General features: G+C 44.8%; 1 long non-coding RNA gene across 1 annotated transcript in view; it reads left to right on the forward strand.

Moving 5' to 3' along the window:
- The window catches only part of LOC108447826, a 5,290-nt gene extending 1,535 nt beyond the window's left edge, over positions 1-3,755 (forward strand). Inside the window, exons 2-3 of the long non-coding RNA XR_001863523.1 lie at positions 1,128-1,264; positions 3,293-3,755. This is a non-coding gene — a long non-coding RNA (uncharacterized LOC108447826). The remainder of the gene's footprint in view (positions 1-1,127; positions 1,265-3,292) is intronic.
- Positions 3,756-16,339: the final 12,584 nt, after the last annotated feature.

Below are 16,339 nucleotides of genomic sequence, written 5' to 3' on the forward strand. Positions count from 1 at the left end.
CATGACTGAAAATTTCCATATAGAGCCCTGCTTTGGCACATGGTTTTCTCAGTGAATATGGTTCAAGGACAAAAACAGAGAATGGCAAACTCATGCTAAAACCCCCAAAGCCCACACTTACTTCACAAATGGCAAAAAAAGTGGAGCAGTGAGTTGCAGAAATGAGAAATGTTGTCACTCCCCCACCAAGGCCATCTGTCATACGTGGTGACAGCAAGGTGAGGAGAAGGGGCATAAAGAAGGAGAGGCAGAGCACTCTCCCCTGTGGGATTAGGGACAGTGGCTGATTTTTGGGATCAGCCTACGCAATAGGTAAACCCCCTTGAGGGACATGTGTCCATCAGCTGAGACAATAAGTGCATTGTGGCTGTAGAGGGACTTTTTATAAGGACATGGAGTGACAGGACAAGGGGGATTGGGCTTCAAACTGACAGAGGGCAGGGTTAGGTTAGATATTAGAAATTCTTCCCTGTGAGGGTGGTGAGCTCTGGTACAGGTTGCCCAAAGGAGCTGTGGCTGCCTCATCCCAGCCCTTTTCCAGGCCAAACTGGACAGGACTTGGAGCAACCTGGTCTAGAGGATGTCCCTGCACATGGCAAGGGATTGGAACAAGATGATCTTTTAGGTCCCTTCCAATCCAAACCAGTACACGTTTCTAGGATTCTATAAAGTAACTGTGCACACACACGACAGAGCCTCCAGATGTCACCATCAATCCAAGCAAGAAAGAGGCACAGCACAAACCATGCAGAAAAACCCCACTTGAAGGACTTCTCCTTCAGTCCCTGTTCCCCTGTCTGGGACAGACAGGCAGGAGGGTTTCCAATCCACCTGGATAAAGTGCTCGAATCACAGAAAAAATCAAGGAATGTAGTTTATAGCTGTGCATGCAAGCATTTTGTATGCACATTATGCTGATGTAGACCACATGTGTGCTTCCCTGTGTGTAGGTGCTCATTACTTTTACATATGTATATATATACACAAAGTTATATATATATAACTTTATCTATATAACTTTAGGTCTTAAGAATAACAGACTCTTTGCCAACAACTTTACCTGAAGGTAAAAGCAAGGTGTGTTCTCCAGTGCCTTTTCTAACCATATGCATATTGATCTCTTCCAGCACACATTCCTGTGTCCCATCCAGCTGATGAGCTGAGAAACAGAGTGATCAGCCCTGTATAAAGGATCTGAGAGCACAGGCACAGGTGGGATCCCCCAGAGATGGAAGGCAGCATGCCTTCAAGTCTGTGTAGTAAGGTCAGTGTTGATTTATCAAGGAATTGGTTGTCTCCTCTATTTCTCTTGGCTTGTTAAGTTCATTTTATGGCACTTTAGATTTTCAGCAATCTAAATTTGCCTGTTAGGAAAAAAAAAGGCTTACAAAATCCCAACTCTGCCTCTTCTTCCCTTGAGCTCTGCCCTCTCCCTACTGCCCACAGGATTTCAAAGTGCATTCAGAATTTATTGGGAAGGCAAAGGCCCCTAGCTCTGCTCAAAGCTGGCATTTACATCGTCCCTGTCACAGTGTGGAGCTGTGACGCCAAATAAAGTCACAAGCAGAGCCAAGCATTGAGACAGCAGAGGTGTGGGACCCAAGGGTCACCTTGTCTGCTTGTCACCCTTCCAGGGCTGCAGAGGGGTGTGCAGTGTGGCAGAGCACCCTACGAGATAACTTTGTACCTGCAGATAACTGGGGCGATATTCGGGGGCTCTTTATTTAAACACATCCTTCCCCCTGAACACCACATAAAAAAAAATATTACTGAAGGAAACGCCAGATTGGGCACAGAGGTGTTGTTTTTACATGAAGAGACCCTCAGGGTTCTCCTGCACCAAAAGTGCTCATCCTCACAAAGTCTGAGCAGGGCCTGGAGGGATCATGACACGGACGATTAATGGATCTCTCCCAGCCATAGGTTGTCAGCTGAATCAAGCACTGCTAATGCAGGATGTTGTCCCGAGACCTCTGTTAGCACAATGACGAAGCTTTTTTTAAGTCCTCTGTGTAAAAGGCATAATCCCTGCATGCCAATGGATCATATCCTTAAGATCCCTAGGGAGCAAGGCAAATGTGGAAAGAAAGGAAAAGGAAATCCCTTATTTCATAATGGTGCAAACAGACATGTCAGGAGAATTACATCAACATGCAGCACATGTGAAATTTAATACTCCTCCTAATGCATTTAGATGAGGCAAAATGTAAAGTCTGTACTGCCTCTGGGAATAATTCTGGTAGGAAGCTTTCACCACTAGGAACCAAGGTCTTTCTACTTTGGAATGTGAGCCTTTGTTTTCAAAGCCGTCCTGAGAGACTTCAAAATCAAGTTTGTTAAGTGTACGTTACTCTTTGAAGATCTGTCTTCCAGAATGAAACACTGGTGCTCTTCCCAGCCATGCTGGTGTCAGTGAAGAGCAGCATGGTTGAAAATCAGTAAATATTCACAAGACAACCTGTAAAAGAGGAGAGGCTTTGCACTGCAGAAAACCAAGACAAGCAAACACAACAGAGCCCTTATCCTTTGCCTGGTATCAGCTGGCGTTGCTGCAAGAGTGCTTCAGGCTTGCATGGATTTCCACCAGCTTTAAATGTGGCCCATAGGGCTCTCAAAAGCTTTTAAATACAGTATTTGCTTTGGTGTCCTTGCAGACAGGAGGAGCCTGAAATCTTCTCACTGGTTTCCCTCCCTTATATCAAACCATGGATATGGAATTCAGCAAAGGATATAGCTCATATGGGGCTTGAATTCAGACAAGTGACTTGAAGTGATGATTTCCCCCCTACCAGGCTGCAGATGATCGATGTATTATGCATGAAAATAGTGCCAGGCACAGATGGGGTGGGAGTAGAAGGTGTGAGCTGATAATGAGAGCAGCCAAGTTCTGCTAGAAAAGACTCTACAACACACTTGCATGTTGGGCAGAAAAAGCATGCAACATGCATGAGAGCCTAGCTATGGTTTCAAGGGTCAAACAGATTAATTACAGTCAAAACTGAGATTTATGCAAGGATTTGAGTGGCATGGTTGCCAGAGGGAACAGGAGATTAGCCTTGATGATTCAAGGAATCATCTTCCAATCTTGTGTTCTTGAATAACCATTAGAGAGCTGAGTAAAATACGTTTTCTGGGGTTTAAAAGCTGAAGACAGGGAATCCAAAGGGGTGACATAGTACTGCATCAGATACTGCCTCCAGCAGGATCCTGGCTCGTACTCAGCACAGTGCTGAGAACTTGGAACTAGGTCCAAAGCTGAAACAAACAGAAATTTCCTCATGGACATTTCTAGGGTTTGGATCCAAGCCACTGAAGACCATCATGCAGGGCCTAATCCCGAAAAAACAGTCAATGTTTGGATGAGAAACGTCACTGGGTTGGAGCCAGGTGGGTACAGACTTCCATGGGAGGATGAGTCAAGAGAGCTCTGACATCATCTGCAAAAGGACCTGATACTGTGGGAGAGAGCTTAGCTAGTGTAAAAACCTATGAGGAAGCAGTGATGGTCCAAAGAAAAGCCCACAATTTCCCTGGTTGCCCTTGGAGCACTCTGGAGATCATTGCAAGACCAGGCACTTGAAATAAGCTGCTTCCCTTCTACATCTGAACCATGAGAAGGGGATAGTCTGTTCCTCACACAACCTCTCTGAAGAAACTCCAGCCTTGAGCACAGATCTGACAGCTGGCAAGAAGCCATTGGCTTTGCCAAATCTGACCACAGCTGGTCCCTGATGCAATAAAATGTTGAATCACCAGAATCTGAGAATGTGCTTGTCTGGAGGGTCACCAAGAAAAATCAGCAAAGGCTTGCTGGCAGCTTGCAATGCACTTGCCAGTTCCAGGCTCCGTGGAAACCTGACCTGTCGAATTTCCTCCAAACAGGGCTCAGATGCTCGAGTCTGCCAGTGGGAATAAGCATTTCTGATAACACTGCCCAGCTTAAGCTTGCAAAGAAACCTCAAGTAGAGAGAGCATCACAAGGAATGAGGTTTCCAGTGCCCCAAGGGGTTGCACCCCACTCACCTAAAACCAAGAGCAAACGTGTGACGGAAAGGATGCATTGGGATACTGGAATAGCCCACACTCATGATGGTTCATGATGGGACCCATCAGCTCTGCCAGCCACTGGTCTGGGTTGTTTCTGCTTCCCCTCCATCTGCCAGCTCAGCAGGCCATCTCTGCAGTGATCCACACGTGTCCTGAGACACCTTTAAACAGGCTTCCCTGTCACTGCAGCCCAACACAGTCTCCCTAAAGCATAGGAGGATGTGAAGGGCTTCAGTAAGATCAGTTTCATTTATTATCCAGAGAAGCTGTGGCTGCCCCATCCCTGGGAGAGTTGGATGGGGCTTGGAGCAGCCTGGTGTCATGGAAGGTGTCCCTGCCCATGGAACTGGCGGAGGATGGAACTGGGTGATCTGTAAAGTCCCTTCCAACCCAAATTATTCAGTGCTTTCTATGATTACTATGATTTCACTAGTTTTATACCCAATCAAAACCTGCCACAGACTAGTAAAAGCCCCTTCATTCCCACTTTAGTTGTCTTTAAGGTCACATTTTGTGGTGCCAGCACCATTGAGACCTGCACATCAGTCTGGATCTGGCCTCCATCTATCCTGCATCCTTATCTCATGCATTTTCAAGGAGCTCAGCAGAAATTTATGGATCAAAGCTAATCGATAATACCAGAGCCCTTTTACCATATTGCTTTCACTAAATTACTGCATCCTTTAAAAACAGAAATCTTAGCAGACCGCAGTACAATGCCAGACAGACTGTCACTTCCAAATTATGTTTATTTATTCTCTCTCTGCCTCTTGGCTGGCCCCATTACCAGCATATCTCAGTGTCTCTCAGTCATCAGCATATTTGCCTCCCCTCCCTTCCCCCTACCCTGAGGTACATGTCTCCTCTCAAGTACAAAGTGGACTGACACGGCAAGTTTTTGAGCCTATTTAACACCGGCTTTATCTGAGAACTAGATTCAGTGACAGAGCCTCAGAATTAATTACATGAAGGTGAATTCCCATCACAGAGCCTGGCACAGTGTCACCACAAACATTTTAACAGCCAGTCCCTAGCCCTCGACTGCCTTTGTGCAGTGTAAAGCAATTATTTGTACCTGCTTGGTGAGACGTGTCAGCCCCTTCAGAGGTGCTGTGACACAGGAAACACGCTTCAACCCTTGCTATTCGCAAGGAAAAGGATGTATGGTGTACCTTGGCTGTGCACAGTCACTGGTGCTGTTCTGCTCAAGCCCTTCAGGGCTGTGAATGCAGAAGTTTGTGTACAATCCACACAGAGAATATCCCTTGCAGATGAGATGCAGCAAGACCCAGTGATTTGGCCAAAAGCAGAAACGGGATTCAAGGCCAAAGAAGCAGAGTTCGAAGTGTGAATCTCAAACAAGCACGTCCTTGCTGAGCCCCACCAGCACGGAGGAATGGAAGACTGAACCCCCTCTTTCATCTCCCTTTTGTCAAGTATTTTCAGCCCTTTTCTCTCCCTTTTCACCTCCTGCATTCCAGGGTACCCCTGGTGGAGACTCTTCTCAACTCTCACCCCAGGTCCAACTGCTTCCCCTTCCCATGCTGCAGCTGCTACAGCTGACACATTCCTGCCACATTCCTTCTTTATTCTTACAAAAAAAAAAAAAAAGAGGACGTGTTCTGGGGTTTTCTTTACATACCTGTATTACAATTTGCACAGAGCTGAGCTGACACTGGGGTTAACCTGTAAAGTCCATTAGAGATGATCCTAGGAGACCAGAGAGGGAAAATAAGGAAAGTTGCATTACAGCCTGGAGCAAGGAAGGGAAACTGTGTTTATGCCTTCCACTGTAGCATGCTCCAGGGCAAGGAAGGAGGGATGGAGGGATGAGGTGAGGTATGTTACAGTGGAGAGCAAAGGGAATTGACAGCATAAAGGACAGATTGGGGCACAGGGCAGTAACAAGCATTGGAGGGGGTGTCTCTGCCTTTCCTGTCTGCGCATCCCAAATTCTCCCTCCATTGGGACTAGCTGGGACTGTGAGGCTCTTTTAAGATCAGAGGCAGATCAGGCATTTGGGGTTTAGTCAGAGCTCCTGAACCTCCCCAAACTGAAGATCATCTGTGGAGCACCTTGAGATCAGCTGGGGAAGAAGTGCTGAAGACACCATATTGCTCCTGGGCAGAAGGTTCCACTCGGGGGTATGTGGTGGGCTCCCCATGCAGGAGGGGGCAGGAGGAGCCATCAGCCCAGCCCCAAGAGAGGAAGTTTTCCAGCTGATTGGCAGGAAAACGGGGCTATTCCCAGTGAATCCAATGTGGCGCAGAAACAAAGTCCTTTCTCATTAGGGAGGAATTCAACAGGCCTCTCTGGGAATCAGTGCTGCGGCACACAGAAGGTCAGGTCTCATTCTAGAAGCCTTTTCTCCCCTTCTGCCAGCAGGAAATATCATTTCAAATATCCTCTAAAGAGCCTTGTTCCCCTGTACTACAAAAAGGAGGAAATTGCCTCAATGTGGGGAGCGGCGCTGGGGGGAGTGGCCAATCTCCCTGTGCAGCCCATGGGACCCAGGTCCCTTTGCACCTGACAGCCTTGTTATTAAAAGACCGTGCCTAATTAAGAGGGGAAGGGACAATGGGAACATCCTATTCCCTCTACAGGGCAGAGATTGCCACATCTGTGGAGACCCTGCCAGCATCAGCTGGCACAGTGTGGCCGTTTGGTGTGAGACTTTCTTAGGGGAAATTCAGCCTCTTTGGTTGTCCCAGTTACACCTCTGGTGCTGTCACTGGCCTGGCTCTGCCTGTCCCAGTCAATGTAAAGTCTCCCAGTGCTCCACTAATCCACAGGAATGTCCTTTCCACTCTCATCTTGGGATGAAGACACATGGAGTCTACTCTGGCAATCAGAGCCGTGTCAACACAGAGGTTTCTCACCTTCATGACCATCTACCATCACTCAATTCTGCTTTTGTAGCCTCAGAAAAATCAGATTCATCAAGACCCATGGGGGTCCACCTTCATGTCCTGTAGTCCAGCACATCAAACCTTTGCTGAAATCGTTTTGAGTCCATGTTACATGGGAAAACTGAAAATGCTCTGTTGTCTATTGTAATCTTTCTGTGCCAGCTCCATTTGATTCTCAAATTGTTTGTAAATATTCCACTTCTGCAATTGAGGCTAATTATTTGCTTAAGATAATTTATAGTTACTCTAAACTCAGCATCTTGACTTGGTAGTTTTATGGTTTTTCAAATGGACTGGTAGAGAGCTTTAATCACACATTGTCAAAACCCCAGGACCTGAACTGAAGGAGTTTTGTTTCAGCTCCCATCAGCTACAGAGGTCACAGTTAAGTAAAATCGGCTTAAGCTGGGATTGGAAAGTTGTGTCTGCTACATTAGCAGAGAGATCAGATGACAGATTTGGTCTGGCCTCATTATCTAGCCATAAAAATGCGAGGGCCTGAAGTATTTAGGGAATAGGAATGGCAGAGAGCAGGAGGGATTTCTGGAGGATCTCTATGCAGTATTTGCTGTCTGGGAAAATGAGACCAAAGGACTCCCCCCCACCCAAACTTGTCTGATGTGAGCTCTTATCTCCAACAACAAACTGAAAGCAGGAGAATCAGTCTCTTCCTTTTGCAAACAGTTCAGGGAACAGGGGCTCCTGTATGTCTACAACATCTCACATTTATTTTTAGCTTCATCTGTTTGGTTAGTGAGGTCACTGGAGACCGGGCTTAAACATGTTATCCTCACTTGCCAAAGCTCTGGCTTGCCTGTAGCTATGCAGACCCCAAAGAAACCCCAAAGAGCTCATGTGCAAGAGAATGTTATGTCAGTATTTTATGCTAGACCTCGAATCACTATGTATCCTCATTTATTGCAACACTTTCTCTTTGGGTATGAAAAGTGCAAAATACACTTTGAGTTTTGATGTGGCTACTTCCTGGCTGAAGTGACCCCTGTGCCTTTTCCAGTTACTCTGCATTTAGGATTTAATTTACACAGTTCAAGGATTAAATCACAATTTCTAGCCTTTGGTATAAGAACAAATAAACAAACAAACAAAAATCCAGCCTTCCTTCCCCCCAGGAAACATTGTCCAAATCACTGCTAGGAAACAAATGTCAGGGTACCTGGAGCCACCACCTTCCACCATTTCCATCCTCATCTAAGCTAGAAGATGAGTTTGTGGGGGAAAACGTTCTCATGGAGCTGCAGAGGTATTAGCAAATAACGCTTTTTGGAATGATAGCTTGTTTCTGCATACACGATAAATTCCTGATGGAGTCCCCAAGCCCAGGGCTGGAAGCATGCCAGGAGAGAGGTGCTGGGGAGCAGGCAATATTCATCACTGCTCCACAAGTGAGGTGAAGCTGAGGGGCCTGCAGGAAGCTCAGCAGGTGATAGGGGAGGTAGCACGGCCCTGGGTCTTGCAGGGTGAACTCTTGTCCTGACAGGCTTTTTGGGTGCTCTGCTGGGAATCACGAGCACACTGGTTTAAACCTGGCCTCCACACATGCTACAGCTCCTGCTCAGAGAAAACCTGTCCCCCGAGGAGAAAAACACCTCCAGAACTGTGCATCTATCCTTGTTTTCACTCTCTGAGTCATTCTGGGAAAAGCCCTGTTCTAAATGCTGATATAACCCTCTCTTCCCTAGGGAAATATTCATGTAGCTGCAGGTGACTGAATTAGGGAAGCTCAGAAAAAGTTCCTGCTAACAAAGTAAGGCACAGGGGCTGCCCATGTGCAGACTTTTAGAGCTCCTGCACATGCAAAACAAAATGTCCCTGCAGGGTGACTGGAGTTAATGCGCTTTGCTTTACATTTGCATTTGGCTCAGGCTCCACAATGCTTCTTGCTGGGGCAAAAGTGATAAAGATTTAAGCTTCTATTACTCAACTGCTTGCAAGTACTTGCTATATCTCTGGTGGGAAAATGTTGCACACCTCTTGCTCGTGTGGAACCAGAAAGTGTTAAGGATTTGGTTCAGCTCTCCTCCTGGCTGCTCAGTGTGTCTGAAGTTCACACACCAAGAAGAAATTCACACTTTTCTATTACCAGAATAACGAATATTTCTGCAAGCAATGTTATTCATCTAGAGAAGGCATGGTCACTGCCATAGCAGGTTATATGAATCAAGGTGCTTAATTCTAGAAAGCCACAGTTTGTTGACGTTCATTAAGACCTTCTGGGGTTTTTTTCATTGTTTCTGTCTCCTATCCAAATTGATAAGAAATATCACCTCCTTTCCAGAATGCCAAGAGAATGACTTATCATGGAGTCACAGAAACACAGAATGGTTTGGGTTGAAAGGGACCTTTAAGATCTTCTCATTCCAACCCCCTGCCATGGGCAGGGATACCTTTCCCTAGACCAGGTTACTCCAAGCCGCATCCAAGCTGTCTTTGAACACTTCCAGGGATGAAGCCTTATTAAGGGTGCATATATGGATATCCCCATGGATCTGCTACCTATTTGCTAATCACTGGTCAAAACTGCAAATAATTTGTGATTTATTTAGTTGTTGAAAAGTTTTGATAGTCTCATTAGCCAGTGGGTGACACTATAAATGATGGGCAGTTGTTCAGAAAAACTCACTGTAAACTGCTTGGAGACCTGTGGTGTGGAAAAGAAGTCGTTTAAGATTTCCAGCCACACAGAGCTGAGCACCCAGGCTCATTCTGAGTTGTTTGAGAATGGGCAGGAAAAAAATAGAAGAAAATCCCCTGATAATTCATCTGTGGAGGGTAATTTACTGGGTCTAATCAGAGCAAACATCTCTATGGCTGGAATGCTGAAATAAATTAAATATAAAGCCTTCAAGGTCATAGCTTCCCAAGCTAATAATGCAGCACTGCTGCGCTCAGGTGGAGATGCTCTGCGCTCCACTGTGAAAAATCTCCATCAGCTGGATGGAATGGGAATATTTCAAGCAGTGATCAGGCCTGCCTGAAAGAAAATGGAGCGAATAGAGGATAGAGAGGATTTAATCTTCAAACTTGAGCAGCATAATCAATGAAGTTAAACACTCAGATTGGAAATATAATACATATAAAAAGATATGTATATTATGTATATTTTATATACAATATAAAATTTGTATTTGGGGTGGGGGAGAGGTAGTGAGGAGAGTTTGAAGAATGCTGCTACCAAGTGTAAGCTGTAAGATGCAAATCTTGCTGTTCTGCTTCCAAAGTCTGATGCAGAAGCAATTAGATATTTCGGGGGGGGGGGGGCACATTACACATCCCAACTCCTGCAGTGACCACTCCCCCAGATCAAAGGTTTGTAACCCTCTCGCAGCCCCAGCTGCCCCATCCAGCTAACCAGAGGTTACCACCCCACCAGCTGTGCAGCACAGCCATTTGTCTGCCTTTCCAATCCCAACTCTCAAGAAATGCAGCTTCAGGAACAACAACTATCACCTTAACACTGAGGTCTTGGCTAAAGGCAGCCAGGAGGAGATGGATCAGACGGGGGCAGATGAGGCAGGAAGCAGTGGAGACCCCAGACACAGGCACAGAGCAGTGCAGGAGGGTCTCCTGGCCCAGACAGGTGGGTGGACACCCTGGAAGGATCCTGGTTTCTGGTGAAATCCTGAGCCTTTGAGGTCAGCCTTAGCAGCCCTGCTTATTGTCATCCTGAATGCCTGGGTATCTGCCCTGTGCCAGAATGTGATGCCCTGAGATTTCTTTGCTACCACAGGTTATTTTTTTACTGTTCTGTTGATTTTGATGTCAGCAGAGGATCTTTCCATAGCAGGATTAGAAAATTCTCTGGTTTTATTTTATTTTATTTTATTTTGATAAATACACATTTCACAGCCACCCTCAACTTCACATCATGCCTGTGAATCTCATCATTCAAAATGACTGCTTTACCCAAGCTGTTAATTTAAAATTAGATCCTGTGCCTATATATGCACACACACACACAGAGTGCCATCCACTTTGGTTTAGTCTCCTCTGCATATGTTAGAGCACAGTTTTGAAAGATGTGATCACAGACCCATTTGTCTGCCCTCCATCAGACCCTGCTTTGCTCCATCCATAATGATCCAGATCCCCAGACAGGGTTGTTGTTGGGTATTTCTCTCCCTGTTCATCACACAGCCTCTCGTCCTCGTTCCCTTTGCACATCTTTCTAACCCTGGGTTCAGCATTCCTGTGAAGTGCTCTCTCTTTGAGACTGAAAACCTCACCAGCACTAATGGGTGTATCTTCAGCAGAGCCCTGTGCCACAAAATGATACCATTATCCCCGTTTTTGGAGACGGGGAGTGGAGTTGCAGAGATAGGAAGGTCAGCACCGTTAAAAGCATCTGCTAATTTGAGAAAGCACAAAGCTGGATTTTTCAGGGTGCTTTTTTCCACAGCACTTTACTTGGTCACAATACAGGTGCCCTTTGGCTGTGTCTGAAATCATGAGAGCTTCACCCTGGTGTCTGGCAGAAGGGGTCACGAGCTGGGGACCAAAGCCACCAGCAGCATGTAATTAGTGCCCATCTCTGAGGGGTCTGACCCGAACAAAGACACACAGCAAAATTCCCATTTGAAGCAGGCTGGGCTGGCAAAGCTCTTGAAAAACAAGTGCTGCGTTTTCTGATGGAAAATATCACATCTCTCAGCTGTGGGTGAATAGTTTCCAGCTTGTGGCTTGTTTCTCTGTGAATTAAAGCCTGCTAGGAAGGTGCTTAGATTGCTGTAAAGGCATTCATGCCCCCACCAGAAAAACCTGAGTGTGAAAATCAAAGCTGTGAGAATCACCGAGTTTTGCACAGATGCCACTATAATAAGAAATAAAGAGCAGGCAAGAGGCTTTTCAGTGAGCTGATAGACTCATCAGCCAAGTTGTCAGCTGGGAAAGAGGCATTCCCCTTTTTCCAAAACAGGAGGTTCTTTTGCCAATACCTATCTGGGTTGAGGAACACTGTGTTGGGGACGCTGCTTCTTCCTCTTCTCTGCTCTTTTTCCCAGCACAGCCACAAAATCTGATAATTTAAGCACTGTTGTGGTTATATTCAATACTTAGACACCCTGTCAGAAAAACCCAAATTGTCCTACATATTCAGAGAAAAAGTTAAGAACAAATGGATTGAAAATCCAGGGGTTGGGAGGGGGACCTTCTCCCTCTGCTTTCTGCGGTTACACAAATTCAAGTCTTTGAATAAAAGTATGTAATTCCCCATTTTCTGCCAAACTTCCCATTGTTTCTTTAACCTGAGGTAAGATTCCATGGGGTTTTTGTGTGCTTTCCTTCTTTGCTTATACTCAGCAATAACTCTACCAGCACAGGTTTCAGCTGGTGCTTACATAAAATTCCACCTGATCACATTTATGATCCAGGTTTGGTAAAATAAAACTAGTTTCATCAGGAGCAGTACTAGATAAGGGCATGTGCTGGCCAAAAACTGAAATGCTGTTGTAGAATTTGGTTTTCAGGCTTTCCAACCTGTTTCTGACTTTGCTGGGGAAGGAATAAAAATGACGGAAAGCAAATTAATATTCCCTAAGATTCACATTTTCATTTGGAAAAGGTGGGGGTTTTTCCCCAATGTCGGAACAAAAATAATAAATTACAATGAAAAATTCATGGAATTTCTGGTTCTGGACCTCATGTAGAGGTTTCCCTTTGGGCAGGGGTTTGCCCTGTGTTGTGCTGAGACTTCAGGGACACGTTCCTGCCCCTCAAGCATTTTGGCAGGGTGTCAGCCTTGCTTCTCACCTTTATTTGGCTGCTTGTCCATTCACTTTGAGCCCCCACAGCCTTTTTCAAAGCCCAGCAGGGGGGTTTCTCATTAATCCAAGCAGCCTTAGGTGTGGATGCCAGTTTATAAAGCCGTGGTGGAGGAGAGAGGCACTGAGGGAGGTGGGGGAGAGACCTGCTCTGGCGCTGCAGGGTTAAGTTTAGGTAAATTCTACTCACAAAGTAAAGTGTAGGAAATAAGAACGAGTGACGGATTGGCTCCAAAAGCACCCATTTAGATTAAAACAGACTGTTGATGCAGCTGCACCCATCAGGAGCCACCTCACCTTGGAAATGCAGCTCTGAGAGCTCCCTTTGGCAAAAAATCAAGTAGTTTCAAAGAGAAAGCTCTCCTTCAGGGAGTTGTGGTCCCCACCTGTGTTTCATCAACCCCCAAAACAAAATCTAGCAAAAGCAGCAGAATGACAAGTTTTTGCCTCATCTGCTCATTCCAGCACCAGCCTGGTCCCAGAAATGGGGATCTGGTAAGGCAGAACCAGGAAGGAAAAACCTGTTTTTAAGGAACTAATGAGGAAACCACCTTACTGATTTTGGCACACATATTGCTCAAACCACCAGAACAGAGTAAGGACTTTGTTCCACCCTCATCGTCATTTGGATCTAGTAAATTGGCAAGGATTTAGGACATTGCCAGTATTTTGACACACGCAAGCAAAACCCCCCCAAAAACTCTGTAGCCCATTACTCACATCCCCAGAGAAATCATAATAAGAGACACAGAGTTTACCACCTTCAAGCAGGAAATAGCTGCCTTTCTAATGCTTGATAATTGCTTCACTTAAAACTAGTTTGATTACTTGGCACTGAGACAGTATTTTAAAACTGAATTATTGCTTGGAACTTTCCTTTCACCTACCAAGAGCCCAGACCATTAAAAATGTGTAGCAAAGGTCTCCCTGTGAGGTGTAGGATTGCCTGTTAACTCTTTCATGAATTATAAGAGATGTTTTGCTTCTGGGATGTCTTTTTCTCTTGTTGTATTTATTAATAAGAGGTGCTATTTATTAATATTGGCTGCTGAGGGAAGTCACACTCTGGAGTTACCAGTCATATTCCTAAAAGCTGTCACCCGGAGTGGGATCACATTTTCATGTTCTGAAACCAATAGGACAAATTAGTCACTCTAAGACTCCTGTGAAAACAAATTATTTTTTAATTTGTCTTGACTTTTCCCAATCAAGCTGTGCTACTTTTAGGGGGTGAAGGACATGAGGGCAGGAGTCACAGGAGGATGAGCTGCACATACTGACCTGGAGAAGCAGAGTGGCTTGGTTGTACCAAACATTTTCATTAAAAATGTCTTTGTCACGGCACTTCTTTAGGATCAGAAATTAGCTTGCATTTTGTACTTGACAGGAAGTCATTAAGAAATCTCCACAGCTACAATAACACTGATGTGTAAATTGCAATCTTTCAAGAAAGAATTTGAATCTCAATACGAAGCATCAATAAGGTAAGCAGCAGCTATGGAGTTGGCACATCCCTGAAGTGGCTGTTCCTGAAAGTCTCCCTTCAGGTGAGACTCAGGTCTGGAGGAAAACTGGGCTCCACAGCCAGGGACGCAAAAAGCAGCAGCCCGCAGTGATCCGCCTCCCCAAACCCTGTCCAAACCCATCGATTATGTTTCCCATCAAATTCAATATGAAGTTCCTTCATCCTCTTGGCAAATGAAGTTTTCTACAGCTACACAGGAGCTGCTCTGTAGGATAGGGAACAGTTGTGGCTTTCTCCTTGCCTGTTCCACTCAGGAGTAGCCAACTCTGACCTCTAATTTATCTCCGAGGATTTTGGCAGCTTTGGCAGCCTTGCTTCAGAAAGCCAGTGAAAAAAAAATGAATGAGAAAATGGTGGTGATGTGGGTGTAAAACAGCCTGAATCTAACACAGGATGTTTTGAGGCAATTAGTCAAAATATGTGGAAGAGGGTGGGCTTTGCTATCATGCCATCACTTTTTTAGGCAGCAGGCATCCAGAATAAAATTGACACATGAAAAAGTGTATCTTAAAAATACACATGAAAAAAAATTCATCCTAAGTGCTACTCAGCCACAGAGAAAAGGCTTCCAATGGGAGCCTGCATGTAGGTCTATACCCCAAAAACCCAGGGAATTATATATATAACCCATGCATCTGCACTGCACAGGGCTGGGGCCACACTGCCCATTTCTGCTCTCACCAGGGCAATTGTTGAGAAAATTAGAGAATCTCTTGTGGCCAGGAGAACATTCTGAAAAGGGTCACTAGCTAAAATTGGCCTATTGATCGGGAAGCAGTGAAAAGGAACAAAAATATCTGGGCTTATGTGCAGTGTGAGGAAAATAACACATTTTCTTTTCATCTTAGGAAGCCACTTGCAAAACTTTCCATGGGAAGCAGGCAGATAAAACAGGCAGATCTAAGTGAAGAAATGCTTAGTGCACCAGACATGCCCCTGACTGGGAGATGTCTCATCTAATGTCCAGAGCCAGCAATGAGTTTTAGTGAGAAAAGGCACTGGCAGGACTGAAGATGGCTCAAGTCTGCATGGAAAACACCAGTTACAGTTTTTTCAACACCAGTTTTGGCACCCAGCATGACAGTAATGGGAACAGGGTTGATTGAGAACACCATGTTATTAGAAGAGCCCCTTCACTTGCTATGTAAAAAAAAGCCACCCCATACCTCCAGGATAAATATTTGTGTTCCTATGATCTTACCTCCTCTTCAGCTCACTTCCTGCATCCTTTACCAGTTCCCCATACACTTGATGAAAGATTTACCAAGATCATGGCAGGAACTGAAACTTAACATTTTTGTTTTCAAGCTTCAAAAATATTTCCCAAACATCTCTTATTTCTCTACAGGAAATCCCTTTAAAAACATTCTCCAGTGAGCAGTTAAGAAGTTGAACCAACACACATCTCATCTTGGGTTTCTGCTGGTAATTAATAAACCAACTGAGTATCTGGCAGGATGGCAACTTTTATCATTCCTAGATAAATGTTAATGCATCTGGTTATTTCCAGACCTTCACTGATGTGATCAGGAAAGCAAATTAGACAGTGTTGTAGCAGTCTGCCTGACATTTCTTCTTTTGTGCTATTACTGTTAATTTATTCCTTTAAGCCAATTTTTGCTCTGTCACTACTGTGAAGGCTTTCTCAGGAATTTAATTACAAATAAGAACCCTCCAACGTGAAACTGCTACAGGATAAAAATCCCTATTTAAGGTGTCATCTTAAAAGCAGCTCATACCTTCTGTGTGTGAGAGAGGGAACATGTGCACACACCCATCAAGCTTATTTGAATGTGTAAATTTACAAACTCTCCTCTTTTTTTTGTAAGAAAAACATTTGCCTTGATGTTCTATCATCCTCAGAACAAGAATGTTTCTTGGTTAACTGAATACGCTTTTTTGCACCGCAGAAAAAAAAGAGATTTTATTATCCCTTAAAAATCCTGTATGTCTGAGGAGGTCCAAGATTTTCTGAGAACCCAGCATTTTATAAAGATTTTTGAGCATGCATAATTTTTTTGCCCATAAATGCCACCCACTCAGAAACAAAGGAAAAAAAGTAGGCTGTAATTACTTCCCTA

Source organism: Corvus brachyrhynchos, unplaced genomic scaffold (assembly GCF_000691975.1).
Source record: "Corvus brachyrhynchos isolate BGI_N302 unplaced genomic scaffold, ASM69197v1 scaffold245, whole genome shotgun sequence".
Classification (NCBI taxonomy): Eukaryota; Metazoa; Chordata; class Aves; order Passeriformes; family Corvidae; genus Corvus; species Corvus brachyrhynchos.